The following is a 20,045-nucleotide window of genomic DNA, read 5'->3' as shown; positions in this document are numbered from 1 at the left end:
AAATTCTCACAAATAGATAGTTCATTAACTTTCGCACGGTAATACTCACCTCACTAATTTTACTGGGCTCACCCTAGCTGAAGTAGTTTGGTCACTCAGCCGTGCCAGTTTGCCACTGAGTACGTCCTGCTACGCATCCCTCGCAAAAACTAACCAGCCTAAATTAAACTTCCAACATTTAGATAAATTCCCAAATATATTTCTGAACTCGCTCTGACTAGGTTGAAATTTTATTCCATATTGTCATGAACTTGTAGATGACATTGAGTCGCGATTATGATCACCACTACAATAAGATTACGTACCAGATATCGACTTGGATCCCTCGGTAGGCCAAAAACCAGAAGGCTGTTTATGGTCCACATAAGATATATTTGTTGGCGATCTCGTGGTTACAGGCAAAATGGCAGGGCGTGAGCGCGTTCGTACAAGCAAGATGGACAACGGAAGGAAAAGTGCTTTTGGTACTGTTGAACAAACAAGTCCAGTAAAGCAACCACTGGTACAATTGGTGATAATAATAATTGTTTCCATTACACCGATCGCGTTCTCGTCGTAAAAGTAGGTCACTACAGGAGCCCTCTCCTAGACAGTATTTACACCTTCGATACGTAGCGGTTTCGCTCGTTGGACCGATCGGCAAACGTGCGGTTGTAGGACGAATACGTTGGTAATACAGGAAGCGATCTTAGATCCTCGAGTTACTATCAATGTTCTTTTACGTAAAACGGTACCAGGAGAAACGTGCTGTATTTTTTTGCTTGAGTTAGCGTGCTACACCCGAATGTTTTTTATCCAGAATCTGAACATTGCGTTCGTAGGTGTCAGGATAAGAAAATGCTGCAGACGTAGGGCGGAACCATATTAGGTCAAGAAACTAGGCGCGACCATAATGACTAAGTTCGGGACCAAATGTATGCCATACGTATTTGGAGCCAGAGAGATCGACTGATTGCGTTTACTGGAGCATGAGCCCTCTCCAAGGTTTTTTGAGGTCAACGGTACCAATTGGGCGATGGTGGGAGGCGTAGGCCTGGGATGCGTAAAAAAAGTGTAGTATAGGGATAGAGTCCTATACCGTACCCGTTGTTGCTTGTGAGGTTAGTCGCAAAAGCGTAGGGGTACTTCCTTGCACTAAAGGGACGTAGAATGTTGTTCTTCTGTGCATAAAGGATTACTTGCTTGGGCGATGACCATAGCATGGAAATCGATCACCGGCAAAGCAACTGCATTCACCTGGATACGTGACAGATCATCGTCAACGTATTGACGAAGGTCTGTCATGAACTGAGACATATGGTCGAAATGTCTGCGCTATCGTGGTGAGTAGCGGTCAGATTTGGTATGCAAAGTGTACGTTAAAGGCTTATGGTTGGTCAATAGGATGAAATTGCGACCTTCTACTGCGTGCCGGAAATGTTTGATGGCACAGTAGGCTTCTAGCAGTTCGCGACTAAAAGCGCTTTATCTCCTCTCCGTGGGAGTTAGGCGTCTTGAGAAAAACTCGAGAGGTTGCCAACTCCTAGAGGTGTTCTTTTGCATAACACCTTCTATGGCGAAATCTGATGCATCAACTGCTATTCTAAGCGTGGCTGATCGATCGCGATGAGCCAGAAGTGTCGTTTGAGCTAGGGCGGTTTTGAAGTACCACGAAGTAAGTCGGTTAATGGTCGTAACTGTCCTGCCGCGTGCGTGATGAAACGTTGGTAGAAGTTGACCAGACCGAGAAATGCCTTCAGTTCCTTGAGTGTGGACGGTACAGTGTACTCCATTATTGCACATACTTCATCCTCACAATTTAGAATACCCTCTTGCTTAATAACATGGCCTAAGAATTTTATTTCCGTTTTCCCACGTTCACACTGGTCGGGGTTGACTATTATTCCATTATCTGAAAGGCGCAGCAATAGTAGTGTTATGTGCTGATAATGTTCATCTACGTTTGGTGGTGCGATTAGCAGGTCATCAATATAGACGTTAACAAAGCCTACGTCTCATACTATGCTATCGATAAACCTTTGGAAAGTTTGATCAGCATTCCGTAATCCAAATGGCATTCGTAGGAACTCAAACAGACCGAAAGGAGTAGCGATAGCGGTTTTCTCGATATCTTCAAGGGGGACTGGGATCTGGTGATATGCTCGTACCAGATCAATCTTGGAGAAAATAGTCGTTCCCTTGAATGATGCCGTGATATCATATATGTGGGGGATGGAGTACCTATCAAAACGCGTAACTGTATTTAATGCTCAGTAGTCTCCACATGGTCTCCAACTAACCCATCCTTTTTTCGTACCATGTTTAGAGGTTACGCCTAGTGACTGTTAGAAGGACGATTAATACCAGTAGCTAGTAAATTGTCAAACTCACGTTTAGCGAAAGCTAATTTGTCCGATGCCAGTCGGCGAGGTTTCGCCATGATTGGGGGTCCGTGGGTGACTATGTAGTGTACCACACAATTGGTCACCGATGGAATCTCCTCGAGAGGTTTAGTTAATTTGAGGAATTCCTGAAATAAAGCGTGGAATAAATCGCCACGCGAATGAAATGCACCTGTGATTCGGTTTGCGTTTGTGTGGGCTTCTAAGCCCAGTAGTTTGCTGTTCGATGAAGTATCGATAAGCTGCAGTCTACGTGAATCGACTAGCAATCCATAGTGCTGTGGGAAATCCTTGCGGAGTATGGCTGTGGGAACATCGGCAATGATGAACGTCCACAGTACTGTCGTCGGTTGCTCAGGTTGACCGTAAGCTGCAGTGTACCATAGGTAGGAATGACTGAGCCATACGCAGCACGTAGTTGGAGCATCGTAGCTTGAGACTTACTGTTACCGATGGGTACGACAGAAACTTGGGCACCTGTATCCACTAGGTACCTGGCGTTAGTGCGATAATCGTGCACGTAAAGTAAACGGACAACATGAGAATAAAGGCCGGCGAGTACGGCCGCATTTACCCACCGGCTCAGGAGTCTCTCGCCTTGTATTAGAAGGGCACTCGACAATGGCGGGCACCGGCCCCGAATGCACGATGGAAGCAGCAGCTACCCGAACTCGCTTCCGGAACCGCCTTTTGGCGTGGCTTGGAAGATGCCCGCTTAAAGCGAGTTGTTTCGTCTTTACAAGATCGTCACTCGGTGTGGGGGACGTAGGGTTCTAGTACATTGGATCCGTCTCGAACACTAGGACGGGTGTGAAAACCGTGATCCCTATCCCCATGAGCCGTAGGTCGACTAGCATCGAAATCAATGTTCAAACGTGATGTTAAGGCAACTATGTGGTTGTCTCGGGTGCTAGTCCAAGCCAGTATCCTATCTGTTATGAGTGGGGTTTCCTCGAGCAGAGCCGTAATAGTTGGTTGCATATGTGCTGGTAGTGGTTCGAGCCACAGTTCTTTAACAATCTCGGTTTAGCATCACCCATGGAGTGACGTGCTTATAAAGTTCTCAGTCATTCTTCCCTTAAAATGAGGAAATGTCTTAGGATTGCCTCCTGGAGACGATCGTAGACGTTAGGTACATTTGCATTGAGCAGCAGTTAAGTGATCCCCAGGTAGAGGTTCCGGAGCGTAAGTATACTTTTGCCTTTGGTTCGTTATGTGGCGGTTCTCGAATTGAGACCCTAGTACTGCGAACCGAACTTCTAGATCGTGTGGGATAAAGGGGACCGGTTGAAAACTTTTTGCCTGTACTTCTGAGTCTGTTATATTAATGCTGTTCTTATCGTTATTCACCATATTGAGTTGTTGCCAGTACGAATACGTGCAACAAAAGTTGATAAATAGATAATTGACTCACCATCGTAATCTTTTTTGTAAGGTTTGCCAGAGGCTGAAACGTGTTCGAAAATTTGGCTCACAAGATGAAGACGGCGTCAAGTTGCGATTGACTATGATCATCACTACAATAAGATTACGTACCAGATATCGACTTGGATCCCTCGGTAGGCCAAAAACCAGAAGGCTGTTTATGGTCCACATAAGATATATTTGTTGGCGATCTCGTGGTTACAGGCAAAATGGCAGGGCGTGAGCGCGTTCGTACAAGCAAGATGGACAACGGAAGGAAAAGTGCTTTTGGTACTGTTGAACAAACAAGTCCAGTAAAGCAACCACTGGTACAATTGGTGATAATAATAATTGTTTCCATTACACCGATCGCGTTCTCGTCGTAAAAGTAGGTCACTACAAGCTACCGCTCATTTCAAATTATTTGGAGATATTACTCTTGATTCTTTCTGATTGATCAGCTGACTAACTAATGAGTGACCAGTATCTATGTCCATAACTTTTGAATACTGATGATCTCGAGACTTGGATGAATGTACAAAAGATCAGAGAAATCATCACCGTCCACATTATCAGTTTCACTTCGTGAGTGACAGGAGACTAGTGTGTCTGTGTTAATCCTGGCAGTATTGATCCAGAGTTCTTATGAAAGCGTCAAAAGATCGAGCTTTAATCGCGTGTTGAGGTGACGAATTTCATTCGTTGATGATTCCGCGGCGAAATCGATATTCAGCTTACACGTGGTTAGTTCCGAGCTTGTGAATTTTCTTACAGTATGCTCGTAAATTCTGTTTTGGAATACGAGTAAAGTGAGAGCACATCAGAAGCAAATTTATCACTAAGTTACTTAAAAACTGATTAAGTCTCCCCTGGTTCTTCTATATGACAATGAATATAGGCTTGGTTTCGCATGACGAGCATCATACGGGAGCTTAGCTATTTTGAGAACCAGCTTAGCTGCTGTTATTTGAACAGTTTTCAACAGCTCATTGTTTCTTTTTAAGCCGGAGCTAGTTGCTTGCATGCAGAACTCGAGTTTAGGACGATCGAATACTGTGCACGTGGTCAGAAAAGTCTTGCCATTGACATGCCTAAAAGCTCCACCTAGTGAATATAAGGTTCCAAAAACCTCGTCAACTTCCGCACGGCAGCGTGCATTAGTTTCTAGGTTTTGGATAACGGTGACTCTTAGGTCACTTTGTATCTGGACAGTAGCTAGCTCAATTTTATCCACCATGTGTTCCTCTACCTTGGTTAGTAAGAGGGGTCACCGTGCACTTCAAAACATTTATCAGCAACTGTCAGATTTTCTACCATCCAGATAATTTCTTCAGGTCGTTTTGAAACTAGAAGTTGTCACCACTTTTTATCGCTCTGCATGTCTTGACTTTGTCTGCATATAACAAAATCGATGATAATGAAAGATCATGAAGTTCACTCACATACATGAAGAAAACCGTAGCCCAGAAAATGTACACTGAGACATTCACCAAACATGGCTTCTCAGCTTCACCCGTACTCTTTCTTGACGCCTAACTACGACGTCTTTTATCCACATCAAAAATTGCCTACAACCCCGGTATTTTTCAGTTTGTATAACAGCCAGTTCTGACGACTTTGTTGAAAGTCTTACTTCAGTCAATGCAGTCAACATCTATAGGTAACTATTCACTTTTAGGTGCTCAACGGCTTTCACGGGCTATCAATAAGTTAGTGAGACATGAATAGGTTGTTCAAGAGCCATCCTACTATTTTGAAAGAATCCGGTTTTCGTTTAGATACTGGGATTAGCCATTTCAAGCAATCTTTTCTTCAACAATACCAGTCACGCTTGTCAGGCTCTTGGGTCGATATTCCTCAGATTTGTGTCTTATACCTATTTCGAAGATAGGGGTTATAATAGCATTCTTCCAGTCCTTTGGTAATCGACCTTAGGGTTACAGATAGATTAAAACATATTTTTAATGTGTTCTCAACAAATTTGTCAATTTTTTTAGTAACCTAGGATGCACTTTATCCGGTCCAGCGGATTTATTATTCCATATTCATTTATCGAACCAAAGACATCTAGTACATTAATGTTCACAGTGTCAAGTGTGTGCGTGTGGATTCGTATGAACTGAAGAGGAGGACATCTTTACGGTAAATGCATCGAGAATACCTGGGCTTTACCATAATTACCCTCCATTAATGATGCAGTACTACTGTCTGCGAAAAATACTGGGAAGTCTCCTATTCTCTTAGCCCTTTGGTCTATAAACGAGCATATGAGATGGGTTATTTGTAGACTTCCAGCCAGCGTTTCTTCATTCCGTCTTCTAGACTTGCGGAGGGTCGAGATATAAATATTGAGATTTTGTCTCGACAGTACCCAGTAACCTAGATCTCTTCCGAATTCTCTTTCTCTTACTCAGAATGGTGCGAACATCTTGACTGAACCACGAGGGTTAAGTTTCAAGCTCAAGGGATGTGTGATTTACTAATATTTGTGTTCGGATTTACAGATTAATCTAATGAATAGAGCTACTCCCCCTCTTCTATCGGCTCTTATGTGTTATATGTACGAACCAACAATTCTTTCTTATTCGATTGTGTGTTGATTACAAATTGCGAATATAATACATCCATTTGCGCTCATCTGGTTCTGTATGCTGTATATTGCACTATTTCTGGAACTCCTAGTAAGTGAAATAACTTGAAATATAATTTTCGTACTGGCGTCTCGATTGAGTCAAATCATGTGCAGTTGGATGTTATTTCAAAAAGAAATAACTTTGAAGACTACATGGATCTGTTTGAAATCTGGTGCATGACTAGAAAGGATGTTATAGATGATAAGTTCACAGTTTATTTTTTGACGCTAATTGACAAAGTAGCTTATAACTTGCTAAAGAATCCTGTTTTTCTAGAGAAATGAGTTTCATTATCACATGAATCTCTCAAGGAATTGCTAAATAATTGGTTCAGTGTGCTGGTTTTGGGTTGAGAGAGAGATTGAAGTTTCATAGAATGATGTGACAAGATGATCAGAAAATTAGAGACCTCATACTTGAAATACAGAAACAGACTGAGAAGTGCAATTTCGAAGACCAATTGAAAACTAAACTTCGTGATCTTTTGACTACCGTGATAAATATTCCGAATTTAAAGAGATAATTAATTCAGAAGCTTAAAAGTTCATCGTAAGCAATTAAAATAGCATGTGCTAACTATTATGCAGTTAATGAACTTGGTTTCTAGTTAACGAAAATTTCCAAGTCGTGACGAACTAATCTCTCAGGGTCACTGAAGTCGGCACTTGCTTAGTAATGGTTCCTATTCCTGTGGAAATATAAATAGTGGTTCAACAAAGAATCGAAAAGTAGGTTACAGTGGCAAGCACAAGTTTGGAAAGTGTTTATCCTGTGGTAAACCTCGCTTGAGTACTCCATGAGTCTTTTGTCATTAAAATTAAAAACACGAAGTTCAGCGAAGGGATTTCTTTTCAACGAATTTATTATCAAGCTGTACAATCGTATATATATATGAAAAAGTTTTGTTAAAGTACTAATTCCGTGAGGAAATGTGAACACTAATAACCAAGATTATAATACTAGATTACGTAATACGAATAATAACAATAGATTTAGTGAATAGAATAAGATGATTAAAATGTTTTGGTTACAATAATTAAAGGTCATAGAGGTGTAAAATAAATAAGATGATATGATGAGTATTCATGAATAAAATAATGCGAATATAAAACATAAGTAAAGGGGGAATGGAGTAATAATAATAATAAAAGAATGATACTAATAATAATATTAAGGCCGTGGTAACGATAATGATAAAACGTACTTCTTTTGTACGCATAGTTCTGGTTTGAGCTCGTGGATGGTAAGAGCTTCGGCTATTTTTAAGAGTTTGATACGAAGAAATCTTGGTAGATTTGAACGAATCATATAAACAACCTTAAAATCAGACTGTGGATTCGTCGAATGATTACAGTCGATTAGGTGTTCAAGTATAGAACTCCTAACTGCTTTCCTTTCACCATTGTAGAACCAAACTGGTATATGTTCTCGTATCCGAGTTGAAAGCGAGCGTTGGCTACGGCCGATGTACCTTGCTCCACAAGAGCAGGTGAACTGGTAGATGCACATAGAGGCGACCAAACGCTCATTCCAAATGCTTTGAGTGTGTATAGTTGGACATGTCAAGTCGGTTTATAGAGCTACTGTTCGTTTTGCCAGTAGTCGTAATAAATCCTGTGGTTTAGATTTTATTAAGCAGGGTGTTGTAACTTTTTTTTTCACGTGGTTATACTTTTTATTATTATTAGTGTTTCCTTCTAATTTAACAACATTTGTTAGTGAAAAAATACTTCATTTCTGATAGGGCTCTATTAATTTGACACCCCATCCTGTGATTTAACGTAGTGCATTAAGCTCACTATCTCACACGCTGTCCACCTTTCCTCTTTCACTAACGTTAATATATTAGCTATTAGCAAATATTGATCTGACTCTACCATAAAACTTTACACATCTAGTAAGTAAAGATACAGCAGTCGCTGCTCACCCAATACAAAATTTATATTTACATTACTTCTAATAATGTCCAGGTCGTCTAAAAAACACATAACCTCTCCTGATGCTCATAGCACGTGCAAAAGATCTAAATCCACCACTCATGCGGATAATGTGAAGCTTTCTAAACACACTGATCAGTCTGCATCATACTCTGATCTTCCTACAGCTACACTAGACATGCACCATGTACTTGGACATGACCTGTCACTACCTTGCATCTCGCTTGTAGACATAAATAAGAGTAATCACCTACCGCCTACCCCGACATCATTTGACAGCCCACACAGCACACGTTGTGAGCGGTATTTAGACAGTGCGGTTGACCCCATACACACAATAAATCCACAATCGGTCATCCTGTGTAATGGCCAACAGAGTGCACATAAGCCCACCTACAGTAGCCAGCCTAATAATGTAGATCTCGACTACTCACCCAAACATATACCTTATCCCCCAACTAAGTACGCACAAGATGACCACCCGGTAGACAGTTGCAACAAATGTCCATGCAACCAAACAGACCATAATGATGTTGATATAAACTCTAATAATCCCACCAGTGATAGTTCTAGAAGTAGTCAAATAAAATCTAGCCTCACCCAAACTATTCAAGACCTATTACCGTATAAATACCTAATCAGTGTTCCGGAAAATCCTGATCTCGAAATTATAAGAAACACTGAAAAAATAATTGACCACATATCAGCTGAAGTGCTGAAAAGACTTCAGTGTATGCACAATGTTATTGCGTATAATATACCTGATAGTACGAATCTAAAGCTTGCTAAAAATAATCTACTACAAGAATGTGGACTGTCGCAATCTTGGTGTGTAGCAAGAAGATTACGTAAAACACAGACTAAAGCCTCTTGTCCCATTCTATTTCAGTTTGGTAGTATCATAGAAGCCAATCACCTCCTTAAAAGTCAGTCTTTACTGAGGCGTATTCCAACCTTTAAGAAAGTTAGAATCACCCATGACAAGACTGCTATCCAACGTCGAAACTCCAATGAAGTGCAAAACAATCAACCCAGCCTACGTGGTAGCGGCAGTTACAACGTTGGCCATAGCGCTATCCCTAAAACACCATACCCCACCCCTCCCAAAAACGGAGGCACGCCGCATACTGCTACTAGTCCTAAGAACAAGACTAAACACTAGGCAGCTGTAACCATTCACCCTAAACCCAAACACTCAACTACAACAAAATGCCCACCCACCTATGCCCCTACAGTTTCAAAGCACTCTTCTTGTGGCTCCGATGAAAAGCCAAAACCCAAGCCTCACATCAATCGCTCTAATAGCTATAACCGCCCAAACACTGTAATGCGAAATAATACTAAATTCTCTCTAAACACCCATAAGTACTCCAGATCTCTCAATACACAACATGCACCTACTCATAGTAGTCGAATGCATTACAACAAGCATAATGAACTGGCAGTACCCCCATATCCTAACGTGAGGTTACGCCCGACAAAAACCACACTTACACATGATGCCAATAAGCCATATAGCTTGAAACATGCAGGTTACAGGAATCAGCACAGCCCACACAACAGTAACACCAACCCCGGCAACAATGTCAGACAATCATGCAATAATTATTTGAAACATACAACTCCCCTAACTACCCGTAATAGGAGTAGAACACCCCACTGCACACAAGGCAATCATAATGTTGGCCTGCTTGGGGACCCACCTATCGATTCTAAATACTACCAGAACCAAACCGCCCTTTATAACTCTCTGATCTCCCCTAATTTGGCACACACACCACCTCATCCTTTTTTATCTCTCTCCCCCTCAACAGTATTGCTATGGGGTCTCCAAATGTTGAGGGCGACAATTCCACTATTCTGAGACCACCTTCTATATACTCCGACCTGATGGGGAGTGACACATCTTTCTCACCGTCGATAACTGTCTCTAGTCTTGAAAGCTCCTTGACGGAACATGATCACCCCCCGAATACACCGCCTATCCATTTAACTCACCCGATTCTACCCAACACTCGTGAACATACTTCTTTCGCCAAACTAACCTCCGACCACCTTTCTCCCGTTAACTATGCTGGTATTAAACTAAACAAACAAGAACGTAGAGCCAATACCCCCACTTTTTCCTCTTCTCATAGTAAAAGCGACAAACCACAGGGTTTACAGCACACCATTTTATTAGACAAACACTCATCCTTCCTGACACTAATGTTAATTAATGCCCGATCTATTCAGAATAAGATGACTCAACTACGCGCCCTATTACTTTTACACAACCCCTCACTTGTTTTGATAACGGAAAGTTGGTTGTCCTCCGATATCACAGACACGTACCTCCAAATAGACACGTATGAGCTCTTCCGCTGTGACCGAGTCACCAAGAAGGGTGGCGGTTGTCTCATATATGCATAAAAAAACATGAGGGCGGAAATCTTTAGTGATCATATCCTCAGTAAAGTACCAGATTCGATGTGGCTGACTGTACACACCCTTGAATGTAAAATACTAATCGGATGTATACATCGAGCTCCGAATACCCCCAGTCTGACTGACACCATTATAAGTGAGTCATTTGCTAAGGCTGCCTCGCTTGACTTCGCCTACAAAATTGTCTGTGGTGATTTCAACCTTCCAACCATCAACTGGAAGACACATTCTGGCCCACCGTGCTACGAAGGAATACTAAGGTCCTTAGACATACACGGTTGGCAGCAACATGTTAACTTGCCTACCCGAAATCACAACATTCTTGACTTAATATTCTGTCACAATGTCACACCAGCATCAATGGTGGTTGGCGAGAAGTTCCATAATAGCGACCATAAAATAGTCTTCTGCACCCTTCCGATTCTTGCCAAGAGCAAAAAATTAAAGACATTAAATACGTGTTTCCAATATAGAGACTATGCAAACGCCGACTGGAGTAACTTTCGGTTTCTTATGAAGCATTCTGACTGGAACACTTTCTTCACCAGTGATAACCTTTTAGAAACACTGGAAATACTCAATACTACCACCAAATCTGCACTAGACACTACCATCCCTTCTAAAATTGCTTTCAAAACAATTGCTCCCTACATCAACCAAAAGGCTAAGTCTAAGCTACGAAAACTAAGAAAGACGTACTTTACATCAAAAGACATTAGTGCCCTGCACCAGGTATACTCTGTACTTGAAGGAGTGCAAAGTCATCACAACAAAAACAAACAGACAGAAGAACGTACTGCGCTCACAGCTGCATCTAAAGTCCAAAACTTATGTCGGCTCCTTGCAAAACGGATGAGAAAGAACGAAGGTCACAACATTCACTCTTTACTGCACGATGGCGTGACGTACTATGACCAAACCGTCATATGCGAACTGCTAAGTGAATGGTTTTCACAAAACCGGAATACATCTAATGCCCCAGATTTTAACATAAAATGCATAAGCAAAAGCTATATTAGCACCATAAACCTTGACATTAGGAGTATACATACCGCCATCAAAACCCTTAAGCTGAATGCGAGCTCTGGTGTTGATGATATACCATCAATTCTCTATAAAATGTCGGGGCCGGATATACATACGTTTTTGCTCAAAATATACACACTATCATTAGAGGCGGGTACATAACCTGAAGCCTGGAAGGTAACGTATGTTCTTCCCAAACACAAATCAGGACCGAGAAACCTGGTCGGAAACTACAGACCTATAAATATCACCCCAGTTATTTCGCGCATAATGGAAAAAGTGATACAAAGTCAACTATCAGATCACCTACTTAAGGAAGGACTAATAGACCCAACACAACATGGTTTCATTAGAACAAAATCATGTAGTACATGTCTGATAGACTTCTTTAACGAGGTTACTCGCATACGTGACCAGAAAAAGCTAGTGATTATACTTTATTTCGATATAAAGAAAGCCTTTGACAAAGTACCCCATAATCTTCTAATCAACAGACTCCAGTCAGTTGGAATTATAAACCCCCTATTGCAATGGGTTAAGTCTTTCCTCACAAACAGATACCAAATAACCAAGCTTAACTCTACGACATCCACACCTCGACCAATAACCAGTGGTGTTGTGCAGGGGATCCCATTGGGTCCATTGCTCTTTATAATTTATATCAACAATATATGCAAGTGCTTTACCACAGGTAAGACCTACCTTTACGCTGATGACTTAAAAGTCATCTATAAAACTGACATTGGTGATGTACGAAGTACTATGCAAACGATCCAACATGAACTCAACAAAGTAGACGACTGGTGCAAACGCTGGGGGCTAGAGCTCAACACAGAGAAATGCGGTTGGCTATGTATTGGTAACACGTCACTTAAACTAAAACTAGCACTTAACAAAAACCCACTGCTCAGACTGACATCAGTAACTGACCTTGGGGTACATTACTCCGACAGTCTTAACTTCTCTGAACATATTTCAACTAAAGCATCTCAAATGTGGAGATTGCTCGGCTTCATCCTTCGTAATTTCTTTCAAAAGGAAACGAAAATCATCCTGTATAAAACCTGCGTAAGACCCATCGTCGAATACTGCTCGTTCTTATTTTCCGACCTACGCCTATCTGATATACTTAAGGTGGAAGGAATACAGCGAGACTTCACCCGCAAAATACTTAAGAATGACCAACTCACTGACTACAAATCCAGATGCCACATCTTAGGACTAGAACCCCTCTGGAAAAGAAGGCTTAGGTCTAACTTAATTCTTTATTTCAAACTCCTTAAAAACCTTACTTATTCCACATGTAATATAGCTCTCTACCAAGACTCACATGGATACAACCTTCGAGACAAAGTATCCACTGTCAAAATTGAAAAACACAGATCAAAAACACGTGAAAACTTCTTCCTTATCAAGTACGCATTGATATGGAACAGTCTGCCTTCTGAAGTACGCATGGCAGACAAATTACATACGTTTACAAGACTCATTAATCAACCCCTCACCTGCATAGATCTGGTGCAAACGAACACATCCACGTCCCACACAGACATCATAGGCTCTCTACATATATAGACTGAATCGCCTTATTTCCCTACCTTGTAGTTGTATTAGATACTTTCCCCTCACTAATTCTTTTCAATTGAAGTAGACAGGCAACTCACTGGATCTATCAATACTCGGTCGCTAAACGACGCTTATAAATACCCTAAAACACCAGAAGAAACGCACAATCGACTGACTACTGCCAGTGGTCGTACAACCACAGAACCTGTCACCCATCAACCGGTTAGCATGGAACAAAACAACCTCAGCGCGAATTTAGTGTGAGTTAATTCTTGTCTATTCTTTATCAGTTTTTACTCATCTGTACACTATGTTGCCTTGCCATTAATATTATTTCACCACTCGTTATCTTACCTTATCTGTAACTAATATAAATCTCCACTTTTCCGCCTACTATGGTAAACAAATATCCTACACTATACCCTTCCTAATGCCTATACTCTGATTTGTAACCTACACTTCACTATATAGTCAATAAAAACATTGCATCGAAGCCTTACCCACAGTCCATAATTTGTAACTGTCTGATAAGCTTGTAACATGGTACTTATAGAAATAGTGTTTTCCAACAGGATGTGAAACACAGAGCATTGTGTGAGGTATGATATGTATCCAAAAAATAAGCGTAAATGAGCCTAACATCACAAAAGGAGGGAGGGTGGAGTTACTGACCAGCAAGCACTGATGGTGTGGGCGATGATTTCAATCCACCCGTGTTTGTGGGGCAGAACATTTTGTTTGTATCAGGCTCTTTATGGATGAGAACAAGTCAATAGGTCTGTGATATTGAGATTGTTCACCTACACTCACCATTACGACTCATGTTTCTAATTTTTGTGCTGGATTAACTATTCTACTAAGACAACCTTTAACATGCTAACTCGGACTTTTACATGAACACTGTGTGGCAGGCATCGGATGAGAAAAGAAAAAAAAACTGACTGTAAAGGATATGGTTGCTATTTTACTTAACACTCTACTCTATATATGCACTCTCTGTTCTTCCTCATTCCAACCTTGACTTCCCTCCTTCATTGGAACCTACTCCACCTTGATAAATATCACAACTCATTGTTCTTTATTACTGCCTTCTCTCTTCTGGAGCCCCTAATCGCAGTTCACTCTTGCAACATGAGCTAGTATCAATTTAATCTAATAATTTATCATACCTCCATCTGTTCCACTAATAAATGTTAAGCATTGATTATCGCTCATATCCAAATGCCTTGCTGCTCCTCGGTTTCTCTTTTGTTTTTTCTCTTCAGAATCTTGCTCTGAGGGTGAAGCTATGTAACTTCGGACATCTGGAACAAGCTCGACGAACGCGCTTTCCCAAGGTCATAGCTCGAACCAGGCGCTCCACAAGCCTACTTTATAACAACTATAAACTTAAAAAGCTGCATTACATAAATACTTAGCACTACCGAAACCCTATTACACTTTTTTTGAGATTGGATCTGGTATATAACGTGGACTCTATGCCCCTTTGGAAACTATTCTTATGAAAACACATTATATGTGAACGAATGAACTGCTATCAACTTTTATAGATTATAATTACTAAACAAGCTTGCTTGGGATGCATACTGTGAACCAGTATATGTTGTAAATTGTAGATCATGCCTGTAAAAATGGCGTGTACCTGCTACTGCAGAAATATATTATTATTATTATTATTAAATGTTTCCATCTTTCTTGGAAGTCCATTGGTGGGATTTCTGCCCTTTTAATAGGTAGGTTATTTATAACATATGCACCTTCGATTTTTATTCGATTAGTCTTGTCTAAAGATTCGATTTCGAAATTAATAAGTTCAGCGTTCTGAGATGACGCTCCAATTACAGAAGATATGTTCAATCTTGTCACTGTACCCGAAATTCCTACCTGCTTTGCCACATCACTAAGCAGTAGTGTCGAGTCTGAGCCATTATCCAATAATGCATAGGTATCCACATGTCCTGTGGGACCATGTAACCTGACTGGTACAAACCCCAAATACGTTCCAGCAGAATAAGTAGAATTACAGCATGTTTCTTTAGCATCAGGATCTGTGTTCTGAAGAATTCTATGATGACGTCGCTTGCAGCCATCGATTTCACACAACACGGGTTGCCGACAGTCTTTTGCTCGATGATTGGGTTTTAAACGACTAAAGCAAAGCTTAAACTTCTTCAGTAATTCTAACCTTTCGTTGTGACTTACTGCTAGCAGTTGTGGGCAAGGTACGACTTCGTGGGTATCAGAGCAAATTACACAATGAACCTTTCCTTTGCTCGACGATGTATGAATCTTAGCTCTAGTGGGAGCAGACCGGTTGTTCAATGTCGTTTGAGCTTTGTAGCTCCCACTTGCTAGCTGTCCGTAAGTGTTCGTGGCAATTGACACTTTTTTTTCCAAGAATTGCAACAAATCATCAAAATTGGGTTCTAGCCCTCTTCTTAGAATATCGTCTGCAACTTCCGCCCATTTAAACTGTATACTTCGTGGAAGTCGTCTCACTATTCGTTTTAGATTGGTCGAACAATTCAGATCGGCATTTCTGCCCATCTGTGTCAAGGCTATCTTACAGTTAGTCATAAGTCTTGTTAGTTTCCGTAGTCCCAATATATCGTCTTGATTTAGTGGCACTCCATTTAACAATTCTGTTAAGAACGCTTCTACTATGTCATGTGGTTTGCCGAACTGGTTGTGTAGAATGTTAATAGCTTTGGTATAACCTTCTCCTTCTGGCAATAAAACACAGTGCTCTATAGCGTCCTTGGCTGCGCCCTCACAATAATGTATCAGGTACATTAATTTCTGAGTATCATCCTCTACTCTGTCGGCAATGTTGGCCTTGAATCCCTCTATGAGCGTCCAAAATTTCAAAGGACTTCCGTCAAATTTCATAACCTCTATCTTAGGTAAACTGGCTGTCATAACTAGTGACTTGATACTATCCGCTTGTGCTTTGAGTCGCACCGCTTCGCTCAAATGTGTGTTGGTGTATTGGCGCCTTAACGAGGCTGCTGGTGTTACGTCTCCAGATCGAGACCCCAATGACTCATTAGTCTCACTCACTTGGCTTAAAGAGTTCGGGGTTAACTCTAACAATCGTTTGCGTAGTTGAAGCTCTCTAATCCCCAACTCAATCCTTTCTACTTCCTTTTCCCTAGAAACTACTTCGTCTTCTATGCTACATCTAGTCTCTACATAGTTGTCCCTTACAGAACGGCTGTCTTTGGGGTTAAGTAAAACATTATCAAGAGCAAGATTTAAAGAAATAGGCGAATTCACCTTAGAAACTGAAGGAATAATATTTTCAGCATTAGAATTGTCTGTGTCTTGGGAACTGTCATCGTTGTACTTCATCCTTCTCGTTTTCGTCATCGTTGGGATGAATGAACCAGACTCGATTCCGACCAAATTAGTTACAGCAAGTATCTTCACCAATTAGGACCAAAGTTCAGAACTGTATCCACACCAATGAGACCAAAGTTGAGAACTGTTAAGTCTATCGAAGCGTCCAAATGACCCGATTGAGATACGCGCACAATCGAAGTTCCGAAACAACGATTTGTCTACGAAAGCGGTTCTATTATTATATAAAACACAAAATTTAATTACAAACCTCAACTTGTGAGGTGTCTAGGCGTTTAACGCGTCGTTCAAGAATGAAATAGTAAAGGCTTCGATAGTACAAAGACAGCCGAAATTGGACAACAGTTTATGAACAATCGAAACTCGAACCAAGAGCAAACAATATGGAAACTGTTTCGTTTAAACAAATCCGCAACTGTGGATAACCTTTACAGTAATTAAAGTACAGTGATTACAATGACAAATACAATAAACATTATAAATATATGGGAACGTTTCCGAATGTTACAGTACAACTTGCGTTACAACGTAAATGTGAAAATTGTTAAGGATACAACTGCTTACTGAATATAAATAAGTAGTATAAAACAATAAACAAAGAAGTGGAAGGAGAGCGAGTAGGAACAATGTAAGACAAACTTAACACCAGGTTTGGGACCATTCAGATAATCTCTCCCGGTCATTTTGAAGTTCTAAGCTATCGCCCTTGCTTTGTATCGCTCTCCATATCTTGACATCGTCAGCACAGAGTAAGACCGATGACGATAGTAGACGAGGGAGGTCATTTACGTACAGGAGGAATAACACTGGCCCCAAAACTTTACCCTGGGGGACTCCACTAAGCACAGTTTCCCAGCTAGACAACTTGGAGTTCACCCTTACTCTTTGTTGACGCCCAACTAGGAAGTCCTTTATCCACATCAATAGATTGCCTCCAATCCCGACATTCCTTAGCTTATATAACAGCCGGTTATACGGAACTTTGTCGAAAGCTTTGCTGAAATCGATGTAAGCTACGTCTATAGGTAACTTTTAGTCCTTAAGAGCGCACTAGCTTTCACGAGCGACTAATAAGTTTGTGAGACAAGAGTAACCTGTTCTAAAACCATGCTGCTTTTCGGAGAGGATCCGGTTTTCATCGAGATACTTTAACAGCTCCTTCCGAATAATCTTTTCTAAGATTTTAACAACCACACTAGTTAGGCTAATGGGTCGGTAATTCTCAGGCTTATGTTTTGTACCTGTTTTGAAGACTGGACTTATTATGGCGTTCTTCCAGTCTTTTGGTAGACGACCCTGGGTTACGGATAGATTAAAACATATACTTAAAGGGTTCGCAACAAAGTCAGCTAATTCCTTTAGTAACCTAGGATGCAGTTCATCGGGTCCAGTGGATTTACCTATGTCAAGCTTAACTAGCAGACCAAAGACACCGAGTTCTTTAATGGTCACGCTGTCCAGTGCTTGTGTGGGGGATTTTCATGGACTGGTGAGAAAGGTGTTTCTATGGTGTATACATTGCTAAAGTATTTAGAGAATACTTTAGCTTTGCCAAAGTCGTCCTCCACTAGTGATGAGGCAGTACTGTCTCCCCATAGTGAAGGAACATTTCTTCTTCTTTTTGTCCTTTGGTTTATATACGAATACAAGCGTTTAGGGCATTCTATGGATTCCCTAACGATTTTCTCTTCGTATAGCTCTCTGGACTTACGGAGGGTCGAGGCACAGGTATTTCGAGCCTTTTGATACTGAGATTTTGCCTCGTCAGTCCCCAGTAACCTAAATCCACCCCACATTTTCCTTCTTTTACGGAGAAGGATGCGAACCTACCTACTGAACCACGGTGGGGAGTTTCTCGGCCCCTTAGGTGTAGTCCAAGGAATGTGGGGGGCGGTAACTTTTAAGTATAAATTCCGGAATACGTCCCAAGCCGTTTCGATTGATGACCCTGGGTCTATTTTCCAATCTACTGATGATGCTGATTTCATGATGTCTGGTATGTTTGCTTTCCAGACGTTAGGTCTGGATTGAGCTGAGGCATGCTCGTGATCGACAGTCATATGGAAGTCAAAGGTTAAAACTGCATGATCACTTTTGCCTAGGGGTGGCATGTAATCCAGGTTTGCAACGTCATCCTCATAGTGAGTCAATATAAGATCTAGTAAGGATGATGCAGAGCCCGGGTCGTACCTAGTTGCTTCCTTCACGTGTTGCACGAGGGCACATGTGATTACCGCATCAGCTAGTTCCTGTTCGAAGGAATTTGCTGACGATTCAGTCCGCAGATTTCCCCAGTCCACCATGGGTGCATTAAAGTCCCCTAGGATTAGACATCGATCACTTCGTGATAAAGTGTTGAGACTGCTTAGCAGGACCTCGTTTACCTCACATCTTGAACTGCGATAGATCAAACTAAGCAGCAACTCTTGTCCCCTGTATTTCAGGCGGAAGCTAACTAATTCGTACGTCCCACTCTCATGGGATACACTGTCGATAATGGTGAATGGAATAGCATTCCTAATGAACAGAGCTACTCCCCCTCCTTTACGCGTTTGTATCCTATCGGCCCTTACTAATGTAAAGCCCTCGAAATCAAGTTCCCTACTATCTAAAGACGGCGTCAGCCATGTTTCTGTGACTGCGATTATGTCTGGCCTAGTTGAGTCAATCTGTACACCTAGTTCCGGTAGCTTATTGAGTAAGCTCCGGGCATTGGTATAACAGATCCGAAGCCTATTTAAGTGGCCTCGTGCTTCACCCAGAGTGGCTTCGGCATCATCCTCTGTCGAAGCCTCACAACCCGAAAATTTATAATTTTCAGGTCTTTTTCGCCAGCGTCTAATCTGAGCTGTAGTTCTTTTTCGGCTTCCCGTCTTTTTACACGGTCCGCCAACAGTAAGTCCTTACAGAGAAAAACTCCTGAACCCTTCAATTTGTGTCCATTTTCTAAGATTAAGTCGCGTTCGTTTGGGGATTTGAAAACGACTTTGAGCAGTCTAGACTGATTTGGCTTCAGATGCGCCAGGTTTCCTAGTCTATACACCTTTAGCAAGGTGACTCCGGAGATGTTTTGGGGCATAACTTGGTTGAGTAGTTGTTTTATCAACACAATGTCATGCTCAAAACGAGCTTTCGGTTCTGAGCTGTCACTCTCCTTGACTCTATGGAAAATGACTGATCTGTCGCTGTGATCAGACTTCGGCTTTTCGACCCTTTTGGTGGGGGTAGGATTCCCTTTTACGTCATTTTGCCGTTTTTTTCCTTACGACCCGTACCCAATCGTCGACGTTCTTTGGAGTAGTAACCACAGT

This window comes from Schistosoma mansoni, chromosome 1 (assembly GCF_000237925.1).
Source record: "Schistosoma mansoni strain Puerto Rico chromosome 1, complete genome".
Taxonomy (NCBI): Eukaryota; Metazoa; Platyhelminthes; class Trematoda; order Strigeidida; family Schistosomatidae; genus Schistosoma; species Schistosoma mansoni.
This window is presented reverse-complemented; position numbering follows the sequence as displayed.